This window comes from Camelus ferus, chromosome 15 (genome assembly GCF_009834535.1).
Source record: "Camelus ferus isolate YT-003-E chromosome 15, BCGSAC_Cfer_1.0, whole genome shotgun sequence".
NCBI classification, from domain to species: domain Eukaryota; kingdom Metazoa; phylum Chordata; class Mammalia; order Artiodactyla; family Camelidae; genus Camelus; species Camelus ferus.
This window is the reverse complement of record NC_045710.1, coordinates 48722008-48737840: the sequence shown is the minus strand read 5'-3', so window position 1 is coordinate 48737840 and position 15833 is coordinate 48722008. Positions and strand designations below refer to the sequence as shown.

The following is a 15833-nucleotide window of genomic DNA, read 5'->3' as shown; positions in this document are numbered from 1 at the left end:
ATACTCAGGAGGGATCTCAGGAACACCTGGAACCGAAGAGTTGATATAGCTGAGCTCCTCGCAGTTTCCCCAGTGGGCTCTACGCCTGCAGCTGCTACTAACATGGCACAAAGTCTTTGAGCTCCTCAAGATGGTGGGGGCGAGGACGTAAGGGATGCAGTCGCTTGGGTGTCTCTGTAGATCTGACAGCAGTGTTGGTGCTGTCGAAGGGCATAGTCCCGAGAAGTCAGGCTCCATCAGTTTAACTGTCCATCCACAGTGCCTGAGAAGCACGCCCCCCCAGACAGCAGGGAGATGAGTGAAGATAACCCTTTGATGGCCCAAGCTAACCAATGGTGGTTAGGCTGGAAGTCTTGGAGGCCCCCCCAAATGGGGGAAAGGTGTGATTTGGTAGCTGAAGCATGAAAAAGCCTTGGCTAGTCGTGTGAATGCAATAATCTTCCACAAGTCCCTCCCCTGACGCACACACACACACACACACACACACACACACACACACAAGGTTGTGTTCTTCTGTTGACCACATCTCTCACCTACCCACCGCCCCCCACCAGCAAACACATGTGCAAAATGTGCTTATAACTCATCTTTGTTGTTTCAAGGTTGACTGTGATTTTTCACTTCAGCCTTACTTCACGTGGAAGTTTATGTTAGGGTTGGAGACATCCTCACACATATTGCTGAGTGTCCAGGAAGGAGGAAGCTGGGTCACACTATTGCACATCCCCATCCTAACACCTCACCCCCACCTACCCTCTCGCAGCCGAACAGAAGAAAATACTTTCTTGCATGTAAAATCCTTGACTCAACCTTCCAAGTCAGTATTCAGTTTGATTTCCAGTGTGGGAAAATGAGTGACCTCCGATGGGTCCTTCCTGAGCATGAGGGGAAAAATAGAGTCGAAAATAAACGTGTAGCCATCTCTCAGCGCCGCTGAAAATGTCACGATTGGAGCCCAGTCTGAAAACTGCATCAGCTGCTTTACCTCAACTCTTTGCCCTTTTCCCAACAGGCACATATTTATAACCTGGGTTTCCCAAACAGATTACTCTGTATTTCCGCCATCTGGTTTATGGATTTTTTTTTTTTTTTTAACATGCTACAGGCTGCCAAACGGTAAAGCTAGGACGGTTCTTGTTTGAGGGAAAGCAACTCTGGCAGGGTGTTGTAAAGTAACAGCACGTTAGCTACTTGGAAGCACTAGCACGGCTCCAGAGATTCGGGAACGCTGGAAGACTCCGAGAGGGTCTAATGGGGATACGGCTGGACGGCTTACACGTTTCGGCAGAAGGCTTAAAACGTCCTCTTCCATAAGTAGATGGAGGATTTTACCAAAGAGTAAAAGGCGAAATGTTGTTTTAATTTTGCCATCATTTTATGATGTCTCCACTGTAGAAAAAAAAATGGTGTGGCTTCATTTATGAGGAGATCCAGGTACTGTGTTTTGATTTCCTCCATTTCTGACATAAAATAGAATCAAGCCAATGTGCGAACAGGCCTCCCTGGTTCCGTGGAAGGTCCCATAAAGTTCATGTCACAGCGACATTTTTGTTAAGTGAATCCTAGTTACACTGTTCAATTCCATGATAAATGTCAGGGATTCAGTCTCCGGGAAATCAGCTGGCCCCGAATAGAATGAAATCACAGGTCAGAATGGGGAAAATGTCCTCAAAACACTTACTTGAAGGAACATATCACATCTGTTGAAAAATATTAGCTTCAAGATACGTTTAAAAGTATTCTGCGCTCAGATAATAACATAAATTATGAAAATATGAGGATGGGAAATCCTGGAAGCTTTCTCATCGGCCTTAACCTGACTTCGACATTTCAGCAAATGTTAGGAAAAACAGTTCCTAATGATCAGAACATGTGGCTAAGGATGTTTTATTTTGTTTTGATCCTCTTCAATTACCTTAAAATTTCTGACTTGATTTCTAGATTTTTCCCCCCCAGCAGGGTGGCAGCGAGGTACACTTTTTCTAGACTTGTATGTTAATGTCTCCAGGTATCTTTATCTGTATCCTTTTACTAGGGGACCAAAGAGAACTGCATAAAATACAATACCCAAAGTGTGCATTTCTTGTTTCCCTGGGGAGTTCTGCGCTGGTGTTTGCAAAAACAGGTGTTGTTTAGCAAACGGCTCTGTGGCTTTAACAGGGCAATGGTTGGTTGTACACATTGTGATTGCTTTGGACTCACTTCAGAGTTCTTTCAGTTAGCAGATAATGTTTTCTCACTTGGGGATGTTGGCATATCAAGTGGTGTTTTTTGAGTTTAGAAAAACTTCAGCTACTAACTAGATAGGTTTAGTCATTCATCCACCTCTTATTCCTTAATACAAGATCAGATACAAGGTCACTGTCTTAAAGATGCCCATAGTGCCAGGAATGATTGAGAGTCTCTGAAATGTTGAGCCCAGTATGTACAGTCTGACATTTAATCAGCTCTCCTGAAAATATAGGAAGTATTATCCCCATTTTAGAAATGTGTAAACTGAGGTTCAGAAGGGGTATGTAATTTGCCCAAGGTTATACTAGTATTAAGTGACAGAGTCCAGGTTTAAAGTGGGGGTTCTCTGATCTAGAACGCCAGCCAACTTCCATCACAACGTCCTACTGTTTAACAGTGTTTAGCAGTTTAAGAATGAGATCATCAAATTATAATGATGAAACAGGATTCCTAAATTTTGTAACCATAACTGCAGGCTGTTCCCAGCATGAAGATCTGTTTTAATTCAAGAATTCGTCAAGTTTTGAAATCCGAGAGGCAACTGTTCTCTGAAGGAGAGGAATACCTGTATAATTTAAAATAAATTTCCAGCAGTCAGCAACCTCTTAAAAACATTTTTACTGACAGTTGGAGATCTTCCTGACATTGGTTTTATGGGATCAGATCTACCATCCTGGATTCCATCATGTTGCTCTTTCTGTACAAACTTGGACAGAAAAGGAAGATGGGAGGGAGGTAGCCAGCCTCAAATCTCCTCCTGGCCCGTCTCAGGATGCAGGTGAGGTGTGGGGTGCAGATGAAACACTTCAGGAAGTTCTCCTGCTCCTCCTTTTTATCTCACTGGACCAATTCTAGCCCTCATACCTTACAGGAGAGTTAGAGAGAAAATCAGCAGGCAGAGGAAAGAGAAGGAAGAGGCATAAGTGAAAAATAGGGTAGGAAAACACGGAAAATGTTTGCTACGCACTCAGAAATAGCAGATTGAAATGAAGCCCTCAAAAATGTCAAGAATATGACTTCAGATTTCAATGAATTTCGAAGTCCTGGAAGGGGGAAATTTCCTCCCTAACATTAACACAGGCACAAAAGTCCATCAAGAACGGAGGATCTCCAGTGAATCAGTGTGCTTCACTTAAAGTGGCCTCTATGCTCATTGGAATCAACAGACTATTCAAATACAGTTTTATGGTGTGTTGGGATCACCACTTTAAAAGTACACTTTAAAAAAATTTTATTGAAATGTATTTGACATATAGCATTGAGTACATTTAAGGTGGACAACTTGTTAATTAGGTATATTTATCCATCCCACCTGCTCACTCCATTCTCAGACGTGGAGCCTAATTTGACCTCTTTCCAACTGAGGAAGGGCAAAGTCAGCTAAGTAGAGAATTTGTGAGACCTTTTGTAAACAAACTTGGTAAGCATTCAGCAAACAGAGAGTGAATTTCCAGAACTATTGTGCATGCATCTCCATTGTAATAATGAGCATTGCCGGAGACTGAATTTATTAGCTCCTTTGGGGCTGGAGGTGAGGGAGCATTCAGATGTAAACTGTGGAGACAATTATTGGTTTGCACATGAAGCTGATGAAAGAAGGGTGTGGACAGCTAGTGAGGAGATGAAGAGACTGACGGCCAATTTAATATTTCTTGTAAATGGTGGGTGATCAGTAGAAGATACTGTTTTTCTGTTTCAATTTAATTAAAGCAGTCCTCAGTACCATGTCAATGAAGGTTGGAGCACAGTTTTCAGCATCAACAGAGATACGTGTCAGTCAATGCCGCCTCTCTTCTTCCCTCTTCTTAATCTTTTTTTCACTCAGTTTTATTGAGATATAATTGACCTACAGGACTCTACAAGTTTACAGTGTATAGCATAGTGATTTGACTTATGTGTATTGTGATGTGATTAGCACAATGAGTTTAGTTAACATCTATCATCTCAGATAGATACAAAAAAAAAGAAAAAAATACCCTTGCAATAAGAATTCTTAGGATTTACTCTCTTAACAACTGTCGTATATACCAGACAACAGTGTTAACTATAGTCACTGGATTCTACGTTACATCCTAGTACTTAATTATCTTACAACTGGAATTTTGTGCCTTTGACCATCTTCTTCTGAATCTTAACCTTTAGCCCAAATGAATACTGAATACAGATAAGCACTAGAAGGGAACTGGGAGGCACTGAGAATCAAGATGTAGGATAACTCTGGGAAAAGTTTCTGTAGAGCAAAGAACATTCATCACCAAGACAAGGAGGGCCACTGTTCACCAAAATGCACATTCTTCTCTTCTTTCTCAGCACATAGACACAGTTGTGTTCTCTAGCCTCCCTTGCAGCTAGATTCAACATGGGACGAGTCCGAGATGATGACATGCGAGGGGAGGTGATAGAGACCGCTTTCTGGTATAGATTGTTGAAATCTTCCACACATGCTTCTCCAAGCTTTTCTTGATGACTAGGATGGAAAAGACCACAGAGGCTTCAGAGAACTTACATTGAAAATGGTAGAGCCTCGGTCAGTCTGGATTATTGAACCACCAAGTGGTTCCTCAGATGGAGAAACATCACCACTGTGAACAAAAAACACCTGACTTGTCTGTTACATGAGCAAGCAAGAGTCTTCTGGTATTTTTCATTCATTCTGCATTTCAGATTCTGTTTGTTTCAGCAGCTCCTTCCCTACTAGTCACTGAACACAATTTCATGGGAGAATATATGTGTAACATATAATTACATTTTATAATTTAAAAACAAGCCAAACTTTTAACTGTCCTTTCTCTGCAGGTCTCTAACATTTCTTTTCCAAGTCTGCTCTTGTTGTTGAGAGGAGGCCTTGGAAAAGGGGAGAGGGATGGGTGCATACACGTCTCCAGGTTCCCATGATACTGCAATTCCGTAATCCCATGTTGGTTGGGGCCATAGCATGAATTGTTTAGATTTCTAAAACGGATCTGGAAAATTTATGCCTTTCCTGTTGGGGAAATTTTCTTGATTTATGATCACCATGTTTATATGTATTAAATCATGCTGAAGTATATTAAAAATTTTGTTTTTTAATTTTGGTTGAGCAGGGTGCTGGTCATCCAAATTAATGACTATTCATGGGTGGTATAAATTCCGAGAGACGTTTACAGTGGGTGTGAATTATTTGAATGGCAGAGGCAGATTGATGGTCTCTGAATCCCACGTTTGAGTGTCAGGCAGCGCAGCAACTGCTCAGTTCACTCACTCTCCGATCATAAACTTGAGTTGTTATGATTGTTGGTAACAGTTGTACGCTAAAGCATGAAGAAGGGTTATGTTTAAATGATGATCCATGTTGTTCCCTAATCACTATTCTTAAAGGCCTTGATGCTTCTACAATGCCATTGTTAGAACCAACGCATATCTGTGTAACTGATGGAAACGCTTCGAAGCCACATTAATATCTATCTGCATAACTATCAGAGTAAATTCATTTATTATTTGAATATCATAGCTATTACCTGGTTAAGAATAACTGTTTACTTTTCTTTTTGAAAAAATATTCCAAGGTTGCCATTGTAGTGTTTTCACACCAGTAAGAGACCCTCTGCTGTCAATCATTTATTAATTAGCAGGTTTTACTTTGCTCTCAGGACAATGTCAGGCACCAGAAGTGTGGGGAAGAAAGGTGAGATGTGTAACATGGTTTTGGCAGTCTTAGGAGGGGCACACTTACCATGATAAGAAACATTTGTGAACAGAGGTGGAATTTCATGATAAATTTGCTTAAGAGGATCTTGAGCATGGATTTGAATCATGTCCCTGGAACTTTCTAGCTCTATAACACTGAACTAATTATTTGACCCATCCGGGCTCAGTTTTCCATTTGCAAGACATTTCTGATACTACCCACCTCCAAACACTATATGTCAGATGATGGAGAAGCACACCTTGTGTCATCCTAACACTAGTCCTGGGATAACAAGAAAATGGCTCACAATTACCAGCCAATAGATCCAGCAGTGAGTGAGGGGTTCTCACAGACAAGGAAAGGCTTAAAAGGAAGTAAATTATCAAGGAAGACTCATAAAAGGTAAGAAATAAGGACTCTAAACCTACAAGTGTAGATGGGAGACAACCAGGTCTAAGGGAGTAGGATTAAGAAACCAGAAGGGTGGCGATTTGAACATGATTCTGTGCTATGTTCTGTGTCTGCTGGAAGCATCCTGTGTATCAGCTGTCAGCTATGTCTGTAGGGCAAGAGAGGTGTTCAGCTCACCTCTGGTTTAGGAAGACACTCACGAGTCTGCCATTGACCACTAGTTCTTGTGACTTGAGTTATGCTTTTAAGATCATTAGATTTGACAAAAGACTTACTATCACTGGATTGACTTATTTATTGTATATCCTCCCCCAACTGGGATGTAAGCTCTAAGAGAACAAGAACATATTGTTGACCTAGTTATAAATTCTTTCATGGATAAATCCCTAGTGCTGAGAACTAGAAAAGTATAGACACACATTTTAAATAACTGAATAAATTAAATAAATAACTCAGTGTCCACTATGACAAAGTCATAGTGTTTTGGTCTGAAGCCCCTACAAAAGATGATTAAAGCAGGTCCCTGCCATCAAGAGATGGGCTCTGTTGGGTCTATGCCAATTATGCAATGCTTTTGCTTGCAATTGACTTAGGGATGGGCCGAATGAAGGCAATATTGGCTAGTAAAACAAATGAATCAGTCTTCCAGAAGCTTTTAAGGGAGAAAATTCTGGCTGCTTAAGAGAAATCTAAGCCTCTGTCTCATTCTCTCTTTCTCTTTCCCTCTCTCTCGTTCCCCCTCCACTCGTTTTCCCCATCTTGGTCCTTGGTGACCACAGCCATCTTGAGACCACAACACAAAACTAGTAGCACAGGGGGCAAGCTGGGTAGAGCTGAAGGAGTGGGAGAAAAATGAGGGTGGTAGGCAGGTCACATGATACTCAACCCACTTTTGAACTCCCAGTTCTGTGAGTCCTTGAGAGTCCTGATTGTGTAAGCCACCGGGAGCTGGTTTTTGTTACTTCAGCCAAAGCATCACAATTGATACCACCTGTTAAAATCCCTTCCAGAGAATTGAATAAAAAATATATGTGGTCATCACGAACCTGCCAAGTAGTCTTTCACAATCTTTCAGAATACTCTACCCCAAGGAGCATTATCTAATGCTTCCTCAGATAGAAGAAGACAGTAACAAAGCCCAGATTAGTCGAATTAAGAGTAGAACCTAAATCTTGCTGCTTTTGCCAAGAAGCTAAGAGAAGGAAGAAAAAAGAAAAACATTGTACAGAAAAGGGAGTAGGAGTGTCCTGTATCCTTTGAGACTCTTAGTAACTGATGTGCACGTGGCAGTGCTAATGTTTTCATCTGTAGCCAGTTATCAGTTTTGCCTTTGAGAGGTGCTGTGATGGGTAGTGAAGCAGGCTGACCTGACCCCAGCGCCATCTTGGTTTTCCTGGCCTGTTGGCCACTCTGCATCTCTATCTTTGCACAGGTAGAAAAGAGCAGAGAAAAGAGATGAGATTCAAATGGGTCACTTCCAGTTCTGGTTATTTTCATGGCTAAAAGATGAGGGAGAAATTTAAATCTATTGGCCACTGGGGAGTATTTCAAATTTAAGTAGTATATCCACCCCTCCCACCTCCCGCGCACACCCCAGCACTCTCTAGACCTTTCCCTGCTTATTTTCACTGTAGCGTGTATTGTCTTGACATACTATATATTGGTTACTTAATTGTCATTGCTTATATCCTCCCACAAAATTACAGGCTCCAGGAGGGCAGAGATTGTTGTTACCTAGTTCATCTCTAATTTCCAGCATCTGTAAGAGTACCTGCTACATAATAGTGATATAATCAATATTTGGTGACAGAATGAATGGGGTTTTCATTTGCACAAGCATAAAACAGTTGAGATGTTTTACAAACTCGGTTTGAAATTACAAATCCAAGCTTGAAACGACTTTCTCGGGTGTCTTCTTTTAGCTAATAAACAATTTTTAAACATGAAGTGACTTCTTTTTACAACTTGGATCCACTCAAAACATATTTAACTCAGGGACGAGTATATTAAGGAAAATGTAGATTCATTCAGTCAGGGAGCAAGAAGAGACCTTCTGGAGACTTGGTGTACTGACTTACTTTCCATATCTTAAAATGATGCAGATAGATGGTTTTCATATGTACTTTTAACTATAGGTGAGCCATCCTATGCAGAGAGTAGGATCACATAGAAGTTAATTTTGAAAGTGCTGCAATTTAAAAAATGGTCAATGTCTTCCAACTTTTCCCTGGAAGAAATATGGAGAGGTATATCCCAACTCGTAGGTTAAAGGACCGCCGACTGAAAACTTGTAGTGATTTTTGTTCTCCTTCCACAGCTGGGTCTTTCTCCTCCTGACAAGGTTGCACCCGTTCCCTAGGCTGCGGCAACTTCCTTGGTTCCTCGCTCCTCTGATCCCCTCGCCTCTTCCTCCCCCTTCCCCTGTTCTTCAAGAAGAGGTTGCGGTCCAGTGATCTGCTGAAAGTTAACAAGTGCTGAACAAGTGTGGAATCCATGTGATCCCTTTGGTCTGTTTGTTCCCCTTGAGTTCAATATCCCGTTTCTTTCAAGAAGTACCATCCGCTCCTTGTTTGAGGAGATGCCCATGAGTGAGGAAACCTCACTCCAGCCTGGCTCACAATCAAAGAAGGGCTTGTTAACTGGGTCATTAGAGGGTTTCCTGCTCTCTGTGGCTGGGGTGCCTTGTTTCCTCAACAGAAGCAGGTAGTCAGCCAGGGCGTTTATTCACTGAAGGTCAGGCTTTTGTATTATGAAACTTCTAGCAGATGTGATAAGCAGTGAATTGCAGATCTATTGCTTTTTTTTTTTTCCACCCCAGAAAGTGTGTGTGTATGAAATCAGCAGAATCCTGCCTCTCTGTGATTTATGACCCACTTTTGACCACCTCTTATCAGGTTCCCACAAGCCCCTTTCTGATGCAGTTCATGTCTGAATGACAATAGACAAACCAGCACCATTATGCACCCAAATCTCTCTCTGCATTCTAGACACTAAGATTACATCTAGGGTATTGATTTATTGCTGCCTTTCCCCCACACAGGGACCAGTGCATTCAGCCTGGACAAGATCTACTATTATTAAACAGAGTCAACAACTGTATGTGAACTTGGGAAAGAAAGAATCATTTGCCCCCACCTTTCTCAGAACCTGAGCATAAAAGGAAATGCTTGGTTGAAATATTAAACTGTTTATTTGTCGCTGCTTGACTCTTTAACTATGCAGAATAAGCTAAAACAGGCTACAATAAGTCTTGGGAAGAAGGGAACCTTTGTAGTTTCTCAGATGTTGAAACACAACGTACTTCTTTTTATGAACCACACTGAAATGATTACCGATCTCTGCTTTGGTGTATATTTCTGAAACACCTACTGTATCTGTAGCAATGAGGTTTTATGACAGCTTTAACAGTTTCTGCAAAATTTATATGTTCTACCAGTAGATCATTTGGGAGAGCGATATAAATTTTACAGCACATCAGAGTTTTATATCACCTACAAACGCCTGATGTAGGATTCATATCAAGCAGGCCCACATCCACCCACAGTTTTCTATTCTTCCGGGTATTTACGTTTGCCAGGCAAAAGGGCCCTTCAACACTTTTCTCTTTACAAATCATCATTCCTCCTCCCTTGTTCCCTCTCAGTTTAGCATCATTCGATCTGACTGTCTGTGGGAGATTCAGCCCCGCTCTCATCAATTTACACAGCAGACAGTCTCTGCTCTCCCTCTGCTCTCTAACTCCCACGGAGAGGGAGGGCGATGTCTCTGGAGTTTCTGGAACCTCTGAAGATCTGAGTGAGCTAAATGAAAACCAAAGGAGGAAATCCTTTTCTAAAGGGGTTTCTTACTTGCTGGACCCCCAGGAGGTTCCTGTGGTCTGACATGCTAGTGGACGTAGAAGTGGCCTAGGGACAGAATACCGTCCACCGTAACTGCCTTAAGAGATCTGGGCCCATTATTCCTAAGTGTGTGGGAAAATTCTGGGGCCATGATCCCAAAGATTTCGACCCACTGAAATTAAAAAAGAAGAGAATCAAATTCAGACTCAAAGTTGGATCCAGTCCATTTGTTGAAGTTCTTATCAGAATGCTATTTTTGGAAAAAATTTCTGTTACCTTAGTTCATTGGGTCAGGACCCTCTGTCTTTTAACATTTTTCATTTGTATGAGCCTGATTCTTGGTGTCTGAATACCTGGAAGTTGGTCATGTAGCTATTTCATCATAATAGATGAAGAAAAGCACGTGTGTTAAGAGGCACAGAGGAAATATTGGGTTTGTCTGTTTCCCTGGGAAACCATATTTCCCTCCCTCCAACCCTCACTTCTGTGCACACTCCAAAAAGAAAAAGAGAAAAAAAAAAAAAAAAAAAGCCTGCTCAACCCATTTGGTTTGAGTAGGAGGGGACCTAGAACTTCAACTCAAGTTGGTCGATTTGTGACCCTGGGCTAGCCAATCAGAAAGATCCTCTTTGTGTATAGAATCATGAGCTACACAAATGAGATAGGGTCAGGGCTGCCAGGGGCCATCTGGGTACCAGCCGGGGAACACTTGTCTGAGACAGAAATGAAACAGATGCAAACAGAGCCCAGAGGTGGAGGCAAAGTCCTACAACCTCGTTTTGGGTCAGCTGATCAATCCTCGCTTCTGACTGAAGCTAACACAGGGAGAAGGGTAAACACCAACATTTATAAGTAGTCAATTCAGACAGACTACATTATACTTTAGGTATCTCGCATCTTATGCTTTTTTCACAACAAACAATGTCACTTGTCTCTTTATGTCCTGTTGCTATGGTTATTCATAAGTTATGACATTGTGGAACAAGAAGTTAAGTATAGGATTCTAAGATAAACAACAAGGTCCTACTGTACAGTACAGGGAACTATATTCAATATCTTGTAATAACCTATAATGGAAAAGAATCTGAAATGAATGAATATAACCAAATCACTTTGCTGTACACCTGAAACTAACACTACATTGTGAATCAACTATACTTCAATTATTTTAAATGGTAAAAAAAAAAAAAAAAGTATACGATTCTATTAAAACAAAATGTTACTCCATTCTGGTACCAATTTCTATTTTAGCTGGCCCAAAAGACCAGTCTGGACAAGGAGGACAAGACCAGAGGTATCTGGACTTAATCCCTAAGCAGTAGGAAGCCAAGACAGGTGTATGAGCAAAGGAGTGACGATTGCAGATTTTCTTTCCAAGAAGCTAGAACTGGTAACTCTGTGAAGAAGGATTGGCAGTGGGGGGAGATTTGTGGAAGGCATAGCTTTTAAGCCAAGTAGAGAGTAGCTGAGGTAGTGGCAGCAAAGGGGAGAAATGAGAGAATCAGTTTGGGGAAAGTTTCTGAGGTTGACTGACAGGACTCGGCAATTGAATACATGGATGTGGGGAATGGGGGTGTTAGAATTCTAACACCTCTAGATAGTGATGATGCTTCTGATCATAAGAAGGAAAAAGAAGCATTGTGGAGCAGGTGGAAGGAGGACAGGATGGTGGTTTCCTATGGTAATTTCAGGTTTGGTTGTAGTAGACTGTGTAGACTGCCTTCAGGATAACCAGTTGAGTTTGGAATCACGGGGATGAATGCACTCATTCATGGAGAACATACACACGGAGCCAAGGGAGAGAGAAAGGCAGATCCACAGCTGCTACCACCGTCCAAGGGGTAGCTTCAATCTGCGGAGCCAGGGAAGGAGACTGAGCAGAAGCCATCAGAAGTGAGGCAGAAGAAAGCAGGTCCTTGGGGCTTAGAATGGAGAATGTTTTCACAAAGAGGAGAGTAGTCTACAATCGCCCAATTTACAAATGTGTGGACACCCTAGACTTCGCAATTTACTTATAAATGAGGTGAAAACATCACTTATTGGAGAGCTCAGATGGGAAATGTCATTGCCCCAGCATTGTTTTTTTAATTTAACTTTTTTTTTAATTAAAATGTAGTTGATATACCATGTTAGTTCCAGGTGTACAGCAAAGCAGTTCAGCTATACATGTGATTTTATACATACACACACACACACACATATACATACACATACACAATGGAATATTACTCAGCCACCAAAGAATGAAATAATGCCATTTGCAGCCACATAGATGGACCTAGACTAAGTGAAGTAACCAGGCAGAGAAAGACAAAAATCATATGATATCACTTACACGTAGAATCTTAAAAAAAAAGATACAAATTCTATATACAAAGCATTGTTTGCCTTTTTTTTTTTTTTTTTTTTTTTTTGAGGGGGAAAGTCCCTGTCCAGGGATAGCAATAAGGTGAGAATTTATTCAACATCAACCAGCAAAGTATCTCATGTCTTTCCAATTTTAGAATGTTCTTTTTCCTTTCCATCCAAATGTGATTAATCCTCCAGATCAGGCTCTACTTCTGATCACTCAATATCCCTTTTTTTTTTTTAACTTGCACCCATATGTGTGTCCTCTCTGAACCACTACCATTACTGCTATATTACTGCTGACACTCTTTACACACCAGGCACTGTCCTAAGCACATTGTATGCATATTAATTTACTTTATCATCCCCAAACTCTGACATAGGTAATACTATTATAGTCTTGAGATGTTGAGTAACTTTTCCAAGTTCATACACCTTGAAAGTGTTAGAGGCAGGATTCAAACCTGAGCTATTTGGCCTCATTATACATTGATCACGTATCTGTGTTCTATTTTGTGAATGAGTAGGTACGTATGTGTATGTGTTTGTGTGTTGTTTTGTTGTGTTATTTAGTGACTTTCCAAATGGCTTACAATCCCTTGGATGGCAGTGTCAAGGTCTTATACTGATTTGAATTCTTCTTGGAATTCAGTAATAAGAGCTAATGCTTTCTAAGCACTTCCTAGGTTCCCAGCTCTGTGCTTAGTGCTTGTACTGTTGATCTTTGGACAGCCAGGGGGCTGGGGGTGCCGACCCTTTGCACTGTTGACAATCCGTGTATAACTTATACTCAGCCCTCAGTTCCTCAGTATCCAAGGTTCCTCTGCATCCGTGGATTCAACCAACCACAGATCATACAGTCCTGTAGTATTTACTGTTGAAAAAAGTCCACAGGTTAGTGGACCCCTGCAGTTCACCTGTGCCAGTCAAGCGTTGACTGTATTTCATTTCTTCAGCCAACTCCAAAGACATGGATGAGGTCATTATTGTTTTTTATTTACAAATGGGGAATTTGGAGCTTGAGGAGATTCAATAACTTGCTTAAGGTCAACACAACAGGCAGTACAGCTAGGATTTAAACGCACAGGAACACTAACCTCTGGACTGTATTCCCTCACGTGCAGTTGCTTATCTGAGTAAGTGCAATACACAGAGGACTTGCTGGTTGACTGTAGTCATGCCTGAGACTGCAGGGGTGGAAACTCACTCTCCTCCTGGTGCAGTCCTGCTTGCTGGCCATGTCCCGTTTCCCGGCTACTTTCATCCGATGGGGAACCTCTGAGCAGGGCTACCATCCAGTGCTAGGTTGAAAATGGTATCAGGAGCTCGATTATCTGGACAAGTCAGAGCTCAGAAGTGTTCAGGCATGTGGTGAGTTTGACTTTAACAGTTTGAAGATTAAAAAATAAAGGAGGGAAAATTTCAATTTCGGCATGTCAGAGCCATAAAGGTAAGGGAAACTGGCTTTGGGGAGTCACTTGAATAATGGTACAGTTCAAATAAAGTATGCTCAGAGTTTGCACTGCATATATATATATATGCATGTCTTCTTTATCCAATCACCTGTAGATAGACATTTAGTTTGCTTCCATATCTTGGCTATTGTAAATAGAGCTGCTATAAACATTGGGTGCATGTGTCATTTTTTAATTAGCATTTTCTCCAGATATCTGCCCAGGAGTGGGATTGCTGGATCACAGGGTAACTCTATTTTTAGTTTTTTGAGGACTCTCCATACTGTTTTCCATTGTCGCTGCACCAAATTACATTCCCACCAAAAGTGTAGGAGGGTTCCTTTTTCTCCACATCCTCTTCAGCATTTATCATTTGTAGACTTTCTAATGATGGCCATTCTGCCTGGTGTGAGGCGATACCTCACTGTAGTTTTGATTTGCATTTCTCTGATTATTAGCGATACTGAGCATTCTTTTCAGTGAGGAAATCCCTTGAGCTATTATTATTTTTTGTAACATGTTAAATTATACAGTAGCCAAAAATAAATCCCTCCCAGCTGATCTCCTTCTTTAGGTGGGGACCACATTGTCATCCTCTTTCAACAGAAACCCTAGGAATGGTAACAGCAGGAATGATGGAAACTTTGCCTTGCAAGTCCCCTCTCAAAGCCTTTGTATCCCACTGGGTGGTGTGCCTAGAGCCCAGTCCAGACACTTGACCTGACTCGGGTCTATCAAGGGACGATGGAGGAGAGTGGAGAAAGAAGTGCTCCTGCTTTCCTGCTGAGGAAGTCTGGGATTTGATTGATTGGCTCCTGCCACGCACGGCCCCACTCTCGGCAGGGCACACCCCACCCTCAGGGTAGCACAAGGAGTTTGATCAGCCCTCAGCTGGAGGACCAGGTTGACTTTGCAGACACTCTTCTAGCAGAAAATCATTTGTCAGGATGAAATGCCTGATGATCCCATGGATGCTCTAGCTACAGGATCTGAATAGTCCTCCTACCAACCACCACCACCCGAATGAAATGGAATACTGAAACCTGGGACAAGAACAGACCCTGGAAAAGGAAAAGGGGCGGGGGGAGAGGGAGGGAAGGAGCGTTAGGAGGAGCCAAAGAGCCAGGCGATGGCTGGAGAGCAGGGAAGGTCCAAAGAAAAGGGAATTGTTCTTTCCTGATCTCCACAATATGGGCTACCTAGGCTTCCTGGAAAACTTAGATTATAGAACCCACCCACATACACAGAGGAGCAGAAGGGGCCAGTGGAATGGACCTATTTTCATTCCTTCATCTCTATCCTGCTTCCTGTAGATTCCATGGCTCAGAAGATAGGAGAAAGAAGGAAGGGAAGGGAAAGGAAGGGAAAAAGAAAAAAAGGAAAGAAAAAAGAAGAAAAATTTGACCCTGGAGTTTACTCTGCACAAAGATAAAATTCATTTTTACTTTCCCTTCCATTTAAAAAGATTATTCAACATTTGTTCTAAGATATTCGAAGTCTTTAAAGAAAAAGTGTAATTCCAACGCTTCCCTTGATTATTCATGTTACTGAAGGTGAGATTTTAAGCCAAGACTGCTCTTTTATTTAGGAAAGCATGTTGATAGTCCCATTGGTTAGGAAGGATTGTACATGAACAAGAATTGGAGACTCCTCTCTGAAGAGCCCATAAGACAGAGGAAGGGACTCTTTGGTCTTGAAGAAGTGTGACGAGATGGAAAAGACATGCGAGCACACTCACCTTTGCGATGCGTCAGCCAGCTGGTTCCTAAAAGGAATGGCCAGCCAGGAAAGAGTGGATTAACTTCAGGACTAGAGGTGTCTGCTGTTGTCCCATGTGCCACAAAATAAACTCTGTTCATTATCCTCATCCCTGTACTGAAA

General features: G+C 41.7%; 1 long non-coding RNA gene across 2 annotated transcripts in view; it reads right to left on the bottom strand.

The window, feature by feature from the left end:
* Positions 1–15833, bottom strand: part of LOC116669013 — a 456094-nt gene that overhangs the window by 114329 nt on the left and 325932 nt on the right. The gene's annotated exons all lie outside the window — the stretch shown is intronic.